This window comes from Cervus canadensis, chromosome 5 (assembly GCF_019320065.1).
Source record: "Cervus canadensis isolate Bull #8, Minnesota chromosome 5, ASM1932006v1, whole genome shotgun sequence".
In the NCBI taxonomy this organism is placed as follows: Eukaryota; Metazoa; Chordata; class Mammalia; order Artiodactyla; family Cervidae; genus Cervus; species Cervus canadensis.
The window spans coordinates 88637866-88648553 of record NC_057390.1 but is presented as its reverse complement, the minus strand read 5'-3'; the positions used below and the strand labels follow the sequence as shown (position 1 = coordinate 88648553).

Sequence of the window (10688 nt, the reverse complement as noted above, 5' to 3'; positions counted from 1 at the left end):
ACACTCTCTGACATAAATCACAGCAGGATCCTCTATGACCCACCTCCCAGAATATTGGAAATAAAAGCAAAAATAAACAAATGGGACCTAATTAAACTTAAAAGTTTTTGCACAACAAAGGAAACTATAAGCAAGGTGAAAAGACAGCCCTCAGAATGGGAAAAAATAATAACAAATGAAGCAACAAAGGATTAATCTCAAAAATATACAAGCAACTCCTGCAGCTCAATTCCAGAAAAAAAAAAAATGACCCAATCAAAAAATGGGCCAAAGAACTAAACAGACATTTCTCCAAAGAAGACATACAGATGGCTAACAAACACATGAAAAGATGCTCCACATCACTCATTATCAGAGAAATGCAAATCAAAAAACCCAACAATACGTACCATCTCATGCCGCGTCAGAATGCTGCTATCAAAAAGTCTACAAACCAATAAGTGCTGGAAGAAGGTTGCATAGATACGAAAAAAAAAAGGAAAACCCCTCTTACACTATGGTGGGAATGCCAAACTTACACCCACGTAATGGAGAACGAGTGGGATTCCTTGAAAAAAAATGGAAAATTAGCGACTGCCCATAACAACCCAGCAGCCCCACTCTGCCGCATACACCCTAGAGGGGAAAAAAAACCAGAATTGAAAGAGACACAGGTTCCCAAATTGTTCACCACAGCACTCGTTTACAAGCCAGGACATGTGAAAGCGCCATCTAGACGTCATCGGCAGACGAATGAAAGGAAAGCTGTGGTACATATACACAATGGAATATTACTCAGCTATTAAAAAGAATGCATTTGAATCAGTTCTAATGAGGTGGATGAAACTGGTTAAGAGTTATACAGAGTGAAGTAAGTCAGAAAGAATAATACCAATACAGTACATTAATGCTTATATATGGAATTTAGAAAGATGGTAGCAGTGACCCTTAGCAAGACAGCAAAAGTAAGGAACAGACTTTTGGACTCTGTGGGAGAAGGCGAGGATGGGATGATTTGAGAGAATAGCACTGAAACATGTATATTATCATATGTGAAATAGGTCGCCAGTCCAAGTTCAATGCATGAGATGGGGGTGCTGAGGGCTGATGCACTGGGATGACCCTGAGGGATGGGATGCTGAGGGAGGTGGGAGGGAGGGTCAGGATGGGGGACACATGTACACCCATGGCTGATTCACGTGAATATATGGCAAAAACCACCACAAAATTGTAAAGTAATTAGCCTCCAATTAAAATAATTTTTTTTTAATTAAAAATTAAAAAAAAAAAAGAAAGCCTTAAATGAACAATGCAAATAGAGGAAACAGTAGAATGGGAAATACTAGAGATCTCTTCAAGAAAATTGGAGATACTGAGGGAACATTTCATGCAAAGATAGGCACACTAAAAGGGAAAAATAGCATGGGCCTCACAGAAGCAGAAGAGATTAAGAAAAGATGGCAAGAATACAGAAGAAATGTACAAAAAAGCTCTTAATGACCCAGATAACCACGATGGTGTGGTCACTCACCTAAAACCAAACTTTCTGGACTGTGAAGTCAAGTGGGCCTTAGGAAACATTCCAATGAACAAAGCTAGTGGAGGTGATGGGATTCCAGCTGAGCTATTTCAAATCCCAAAAGACAATGATGTTAAAATGTTGCACTCATTATGCCAGCAATTTTGGAAAAGTCAGCAGTGGCCACAGGACTGGAAAAGATCATTTTACATTTCAATCTCATAGAAAGGCAAGACAAAAAATGTTCAAAAAACTGTCCAACTGCACTCATTTCACATGCCAGCAAGATTATGCTCAAAATCCTTCAAGCTAGTCCTCAGCAGCACATGAATCAAGAACTTCCAGGTGTACAAGCTGGAATAGAAAAGGCAGAGGAATCAGAGATCAAATTGTCAACATATGCTGGATCATAGAAAAACCAAAGGAATTCCAAAAAAAATCTACTTCTGCTTCATTGACTATGCTAAAGCCTTTGACTGTATGGATCACAAAAAAGCTATGGAAAATTCTTCAAAAGATGAGAATACGAGATCACCTTACCTGTCTCCTGAAGAAGCTGTATGCAGGACAAGAAGCAATGGTTGGAACTGGACATGGAACAACGGACTGGTTCAAATTTGAGAAAGGAGTAATAAGGGCTATATATTGTCAACTTACTTATTTAACTTATATGCAGAGTACATCCTCTGAAGTGCCGGGCTCGATGATTCACAAGCTGGAATCAAGATTGCCAGGAGAAATATCAACAAATTAAGATATGCAGATGATATCACTTTAATGCAGAAAGTAAAGAAAAAGAGCCTCTTGATGAAGATGAAAGAGGAGAGTGAAAAAGCTGACTTAAAACTCAACTTTCAAAAAACAAAGATCATGGCAACCAGTCCCATTACTTCATGGCAAACAGATGAGGAAAATGTGGAAATAGTGTCAGATTTCATTTTCTTGGGCTCCAAAATCAATAAGGATGGTGAGTGCAGCCATGAAATTAACAGACGCTTGCTCCTTGGAAGAAAAGCTGTGACAAACTTAGAGAGTATATTAAAAAGCAGAGATATCACTTTGCCTACATAAGCCCAAATAGTCAACACTATGGTTTTTCCAGTAGTCATATATGTATGTGAAAGTTGGACCATAAGAAGGCTGAGGGCCAAAGAACTTGTGCCTTTGAACTGTAGTTTGGAGAAGACTCTTGAGAGTCCTTTGGACAGCAAGGAGATCAAACCAGTCAATCCTAAAGGGTTGACCCCGAATATTCCTTGGAAGGAGTTGTGCTGCAGCTGAACTCCAACACTTTGGCCATCTGACGTGAAGAACTGATTCTTTGGAAAAGACCCTGATGTTTAGAAAGATTGAGGGCAGGAAGAAAAGTGGGTGACAGAGGATGAGATGGCTGGATGATCAACTCAGTGGACATGAATTAGAGCAATTCTGGAAGATGGTGAAGAACAGGGAGGCCTGGCATGTTGCAGTCCATGGGGTTGCAAAGAGCCACACATGACTTAGTTACTGAACAACAACAACACATATATTATATATACTATACATTGGGGTCCTTTAATGGACTGGAACCTGGTAGTACGGAGTCAACGATAAGAAAGTAAAAGAGAGAAAGAGGCTGATATTCCCTGGTTTACGCAGAGGACCAATTACCCTTGTCAATTACCCTTGACACAGGACTTGCATCGCTCACGAAGGCACCAGGCGCCCCCTCGAGGGGGTGAAGACACAAAGTGCCTTCTTGAGAGGGTCTTAGAAGCCCAGGCAGAAAAGTGAGCACGACGGGTCTCCACACTCCAGAGAATCAGCAAGAAAGAGAGAGAGAGACGGGGACCTAAGCTCTGATGGAGCAAAGGTGCTTTAATGATTTTTCTATGAGTATATATAGGCTGTGGTACAAGAAACTTCTTTCAGAAATGATAGAGATCAGAAAACCAAATGTACAGCAACCATTACCAAGGAAACAAGGAGTAATGTTAGTCACAAGGTCAGGAGACAATCCAAATCTCAAGAAAGGGGAGCAAGACTAAGCAGGTGTGTCATAAAGAGAATGTTTACCAAAGGAGACCCAAGCCTGCCTCACACAATGACCTCAGTCCCTGGGAGCAGCGTGCTGTTCTACTTGAAGAGGGACTAAGGACTCATGAGATACAGCACGTAGGAATCCTCCCATCAAACATTCCCTGACAACTATATAGTTTGAAAAGACATAGACAATCTGGATATTATGTAGAACATAACACTGCCCCACTACATCAGTGACACCATGATAATTGGGCCACAAAAGCGCAAAGTTCCTAACAAGTGGGAGCTTTACCAAGACACATACAATCCTGATGGTGGGAGATAAACACTACAAAAATAAGGGGAACCCTTCACACCAATGTCATTTTTGGGGCCCGTGATTTAAGAGAGGAATCAGAAATCTATGGCTGCAGAGAGTATTCCCCATAACCAGCTTACAGAGGAGGAGAAAGCCTGAACATGGTTTGCAAGTGGGTCAGCTTGCCTTGTAAGGGTGGGTCAAAAATGAACAATGACTAACTGTAGCTCATCAATGGTTGCTTTGTAAGAGAGTCCTCAGCTTTAAGCTTTCTCTAGAGATGATCTTGGCTGAAAGAAATTGCTTCATCAAAGGAAATGCTTCCTTCCAGGAAAGTCTACATCCTGTCAGCTAAAGAGCCATACTCCTTGACATCCAAGCTCCAGAGTTCCCAGTAGGGTCAGCTGGGATCTTCAGTGGGACTTCATCACAACACAACTTCAACCTCTAGCCAACCACAGATGTCGATCCCAAGAGCACCCCCAAAGGACTTCCCTGGCAGTCCAGTGGATGATTCTATGCTTCCATTGCAGGGATGCCAGTTCCATCACTGGTCAGGAAACTAGGATTCTGCATGCCTTTTGGTGTGGCCACAAGAAAAGATAAAAAAGCTAATGCAAGAGTGCCTGTCCAGTCGCTCAGTTGTGTCCAATGCTTTGCAATTCCAAGGTCTATAACCCACCAGCTCCTCTGTCCATTAGATTTTTTCAGGCAAGAATACTGGAGTGGGTTGCCATTTCCTCCTCCAAGGGATCTTCCCAACACAGGAATTGAACTCATATCTCCTGCATTGGCAGTTGGATTCTTTACTACTGTGCTTCCTGGAAAGCCCTACCCAAGAGCACTCCCTAATAAACATTCTTAATGCTAATCTCCATCTCAGAGTCTGTTTCCTATATAACCTATTTCCTATTCATCAAACACACACAATATTATATGACCTCTAGTTATCCACAATTGAGGAAAATATGGGCTTCCCTGGAGGCTCAGAGAGTAAAGAATCAGATGGTAGAGTGACTAACACTTCACTTAAAGTATGTCCTGGAGATTTCATGCTAAGCTTAAAAGGCTCTGAAAATAGCCTCTGTCTTCAGAAGGACTCCTCAGGAGTCCCCTGCCTCATTGAGGGTAGTTGCACTCATTTTGTTGCCCCCTGTGATTTCTGTACCTAGAGAAGTCACAGAGCAAACTCTTTTAAGGGGGCATGTTGTAATAAGCACATCATAGCTCCCTCACCAGCAAGGACCCAGAGAAGGCCAGGAGAGCTGAGCTCAAATCCCTGAGAAGCTAGCAGGCAGGTTTCCCCAACCAAGAGAATTCCTGCCACAGTGAGTCTGGGCTGTTCTGCCTTCTTCGATGAGAAACAGAGAAAAATGGAAATCTGCTGAGACAGAGGTTAAGAAAGAGGCAGGGATGTGAGGCAGTATCAAGAAAATGCTTGACCCCTTTAGAACCTAGAGCAATCTGCTCTTTGTCCATTATCTCAACTCTTCTTGCTTATCGCTGGCTAGAGGATCAAAAAGATCATCTTTTTGATAAGTGAACTTAACCCAATTTGGTACAGAAAGAAGAAAGATTTAAAAAACAAACTGTGAAAGATGAGAAGATATCTGGATATGGACAGTGAGCATCAGTGGACTGACTATCCACCTAACCATCCACCTCAATCAGGTACTTATTTCAGCCTCAAAATTCAGTTTTTGAATTCGATCCAGTTCCAAAAAAATCACATGAACACTGTATATAACAGAGGTCAGCCTAACACATAAAACTCACTTTGTGTGTTATGACCATCCTATTTTGACCACTGGGCCAGGGTATGCTATTATCCCATGGTTCTTGAGGAAGCAGGTCCCCAATAAGTGGATAGGGGGAACACAGTAGAAAAGAAAAATATTTCCCCTCACAGACACATCCCAGACTTTTAGAATAATTTCTTCACCTTCTCACTTTCAAAAATTCCTTCCATTTTTTACAGTACTCAGCGTAGATGAGCACAGGAAATCCAACCTTACTTCACCATTTTGAATCTTCTTCATCTCACACTCCCCAGGCATTCCCTTCACAAACAACATTTTTGAGGCATTCCCTTTGCAAACAACATTTATAAACAACAGTATGTTTTATAAACTGCACTTACACATGCTATTTTATTATCTTTTTAGAATACCTAAGAATGATCAGTGAGCAAGTAATGAAAGTCAGGGACAAATTCCCACCTTCTGCTTCCAAGTTCAGTGCACTTTCTACTAAACCCTCAATCACATACACATTTAATGTTCCAGCCATCAAAGACCAAATTCTCCCTTATTTTTGCTTATGTATGAATCCTGCCTATTAGAATTTTAAAATTCTAAAATCTGTTCAGCACAGAAAACATAGATTTCCCATTGTAATAGCACAGATATGTTCTTAATGTGGGGTGAAAAACATTAAAAACAAAACAAAACAAAATATTTGTGCATATGTCAAAATAGAAAGGGGCTTCCTTGCAGCTCAGTCAGTATAGAATCTGCCTGTAGTGCAGGAGACCCGGATTCAATCCCTGGGTTGGGAAGATGCCCTGGAGAAGGAAATGGCCACCCACTCCAGTATCCTTGCCTGGAAAATCTCATGGACAGGTGGAGTCTGGTGGGCTGCAGTCCATGGGGTTGCAAAGAGTTGGTCATGACTGAGCGACTAACACTTGCACTTAGAAAATAGAAAATAACTAAACTGGGAAAAAATAGATCTTCAGCATGATTGTTTCATATGTATACTTGTATATGTAAGCTGAGTGTGGAGAAACAGAGAGCGAGCCGGGCAGTCAGGCAAGAGAAGGGAAATTGATTAGAGGGCAACAAGAGAGTGACTGGCCCTTAAGGAGAACCAGCGTCCTCCCTTTCTGATGAAGTCTTTCTTATACTCCACCAATGAAAAATTCTCTGAAGAGATGGTTAATTTTTAGCCTTAGCTGAGTCCTGCGGTCATGTAGCCAGAGGTCTGAAATCTGGTTTTCTCCTCGTAGCCTTGAGAAAGGAGGCACCAGAGGGAAAACAGCATGTCATTTGGGTAATTTGGTCAGTCTCAAGGATCACTGTGATTTTATTCTTTGTTTTCGAGGTCAACATAATAAGCCATATTAACAATGAGCCCCCAGGTAGGCCATGTCAAAATAGTTTTATGAAAATATGAAAAAAGGGCATAGTTCTTAAATTTTGAGATTTAGAATTAATTGAGAGTTTGATTCCTATGTCTGCTAGATACTTGACATATGGCCTATTACTTTGCCTCCATATCTGTTTTTTCACTGGAAAAAAAATGAGAAGAAAAATAATTTAGCCTTACAAGGTTGTCATGAGAATTAAAGTACATCCGATATGAAGGAAGTGCTTAATTACAGTTCACTCTCAGATTATTCAAAGCATGAACAAAAGTACCACCTAAAAAGGTGTTGTAAACTCATAACCAAGTTCATTTGACCATTCGAACATAGAGTGTGAGAGCTAGGGTCATTTAATTATCAGATTCATTAATTTTGAGAACTAGTACGAATATTTGGTGGGGGACAAAGTCACTGGCAATGATATTAATGGGGAGAAGACAGTGGTATCAAATGTTTAGTGTGTCCCTGACACTATTCTAAGTGCTTTAAGCACAAGCTATTGTGAAAATCTCATAAAAATCTTATAGAGTATCTATTGTTCTGTGTCCTCAGATGCTCAGTCATATCCAAATCTTTGCAACCCCATGGACTGTAGCCCTCCAGGCTCCTCTGTTCATGGGATTCTCCTGGCAAAAACACTTGAGTGGGTTGCCATTTCCTTCTCCAGAGAATATTCCCGACACAGGGATCGAAACCACGTATCCTGTGCTTCCTGGATTGGCAGGCAGATTCTTTACTAACGCCGCCTGAGACCCACAGGGTAAATATTAGTATGCTCTATTTCAGATGAGAAAACTGATGTTTCAAGATATTTAATAACTTGCGTGATAATAACCATCTGGAAAGTAAGTGTTTAACTGTTGCCTGAATGAATGCATGGATGGATGATTCCTGGAACTACCATTAAAAAATACCTATCCAATGAGCCCTTTCTCACTTTCTGGATGAAAAATTTAAAACACTTTGTGAGCATGAGGGTATTTGAATCAATGTTGTTCATGGTAACAAAGACCTACAGGACATCTAGGGAAACATTAAATCAAGTGTGCTGTGTACCTACAATGGAAAGAGTCTTAAGTAAAGAACCAGAACAAAGATAGTTCTCTCAAAAAAAAAAAATGTATATAAAGAGAGAAAAACAGAATGAGGTACATGCCACAGCATTATTAAAGTAAATGGAGTGAAAGCACACACACAAAGCAATAGTGTATGTTTTACAAGGAGATGCCTGTGTGTGTTCAGTTGCTTCTGTTGTATATGATTCTTTGCAACCCCATGGACTGTAGCCCACCTGGCTCCTCTGTCTGTAGGATTTCCCAGACAAGAATTCTAGAATGGGTTATTTCTTCCACCAGGGGCTCTCTCCAACCCAGGGATTGAATCCAAGCCTCCCGCATCTCCAGCATTACAGACAGATTCTTTAACATCTGAGCCACTAGGGAAGCCCTTTCAAGGATATAGTGTTAGTCACTCAGTCATGTCTGATCTTTGTGGTCCCATAAACTTAGACCATCAAGTTCCTCTGTCCCTGGAATTCTCCAGGCAAGAATACTGGAGTGGCTTGCCATACAGTTCAGTAAACAAGTGGATGTTGACATTGAGGGACATGCTTGCTTAACAGTTTGGAGCCCAAGATGTGGGGACATGATTAACTTTAAGAAGCTAGAGGGAAAATTAAGTAGCAAAGTAAATTTAAAAATAAAGATGTGTATGGACTGGTAGTATAATTAAGAGTCGGACACAACTGAGAGGCTGAACTAAGTGAAGAAGTATTAACTTCTAAATAAGTGTCTCTGAAGGTAAAACAAGCACAACAGTAAAATATTGTTGGCTTAGGTCTCTTATTCCTTATTTTCCCTGTTGATTATTTTATCAAGCCCCCTTTTTGGAAAGGAAATTCAAAGATAAAGTTTAACATGCCAGTACTGAAAGGTTTTTTTGATACATAGAGAAAAATCAAACTACCATATCTGAAATAAGTAAACCCCCCCCCAGCTTATTTCTGTTTATCTCTATACCTTAATGTGGCTTTATGTCTCTTTATAAAATACAGAACTAGCTGATGATAGATAGATAGATCCATAGATAGATAAATAAATGGATATACAGATAGATAGATCCTCCATTAGAATGCCAGACCCACAAACAGGCTTAACTGTGCCTTGTTCACAATTGTTTCCCCACTCTCAGAATATTTTTTGCAGAATAGGTTCTCAGTAAACAATTGTTTCTAGATTTAGAAGTAAACTAGTGAAGGTTCAACCCTGCTCTTCCTCAAAAGTTCTCGCTATCAACACAAGAAGCATGTGATATCTTAGAATCTGAAGGAAGGGCAAGTTTAAGGACCACAAAGGTGACAAGTCGCCTGTGCGGCAGCTAGTCACAACCCTATAGGTGGAGGCAGGAAGAAGTGAAGTGAAGGCAGGAAGAAGCACAGACTTGTTGGCTTGTGTGTGGTTTTAGTCATAGAGATGTGTGTTACACTGTAGGAATCTTCTCTACTTTAGTTGGCTCCATGATCATGGAAACACTCAACCAAACCAGCAGTGTCTATGAGTTCATCCTCCTGGGACACTCCTCCCGGCCTGAGGACCAGAAGCCACTCTTCATCCTCTTCTTCATCATATACCTGGTCACCATAACAGGGAATGTGCTCATCATCCTGGCCATCCACTCTGATCCCCAACTTCACACCCCCATGTATTTTTTCTTGAGGGTCCTGTCTTTCACTGACATTTGCTTCACAACAACCATTGTCCCCCTAGTTGACTTCCTGTCAGAGAAGAAGACCATCTCCTATGCTGGGTGTCTGACCCATATGTATTTTATATATGCCTCTGGTAACACTGACAACTGCCTTCTGGCAGGCATGGCCTTTGACCGCTATGTGGCCATTTGTGACCCCTTCCACTTGTCACCATCATGAGTCGCCACCACTGTGTCCTGCTAGTGGCCTTCTCCTGCTCATTGCCTCACCTCCACTCGCTCCTACACATACTTTTGCTGAATCAGCTCACCTTCTGTGACTCCAGTGTTAACCATCATTTCCTTTATGACATCAACTCTCTGCTGAAATTGTCCTGCTCCTCCATATTTGTCAATGATCTCACAATAAAGACAGAAGGACTAGTTGTTTTGGTGACCCCCTTCCTATGCATGTTTTCTCTTATGTGTGAATCCTTCTTGCAGTTCTCAGGATCCCCTCAGCTGCTGGGAAACACAAAGCCTTCTAAACCTGTGGCTCCCACTTTACCTTGGTGGTCCTGTTTTATGGAAGCATCTTCTATGTCTATTTACAGCCCTTGTCCAGCTACACTGTTAGGGACTGAGTGGCTACAATTGTCTACACGGTTCTGTCCTCCATGCTCAACCCTTTCATTTACATTCTGAGAAACAAAGACATGAGGAGGGGCCTGGGAAAGCTGATGGGAAGGAGGAAATCCTAGCCAGAATCTTCCTGGACATGTTCATAGGTTTTGCTCCTGGTTTCTGATACACACAACAAACTCTTATAAGTCAGCAAGTATGACTCACATATGTCAAAGATGTTGGATTGTGTCCACTTCTTTACACATGCAACTATCAACCATGGAGGCTTTATGATGATTAAGTAATAGGATCCAGGTCTACCAAAATCTTGACTTCCAGTTTTCATATATCTACATCTCTCTTCCTGCCTTCCTCTTCTCCAGGAAACTGCATCTTTATTCATTTGCTTTAAGTGC

General features: G+C 41.2%; 1 pseudogene; it reads left to right on the top strand.

Annotated features, from left to right (window-relative positions):
• Window positions 1-9478: 9478 nt before the first annotated feature.
• LOC122442675 lies at window positions 9479-10409 on the top strand (annotated as a pseudogene).
• The last annotated feature ends 279 nt before the right edge of the window (window positions 10410-10688 follow it).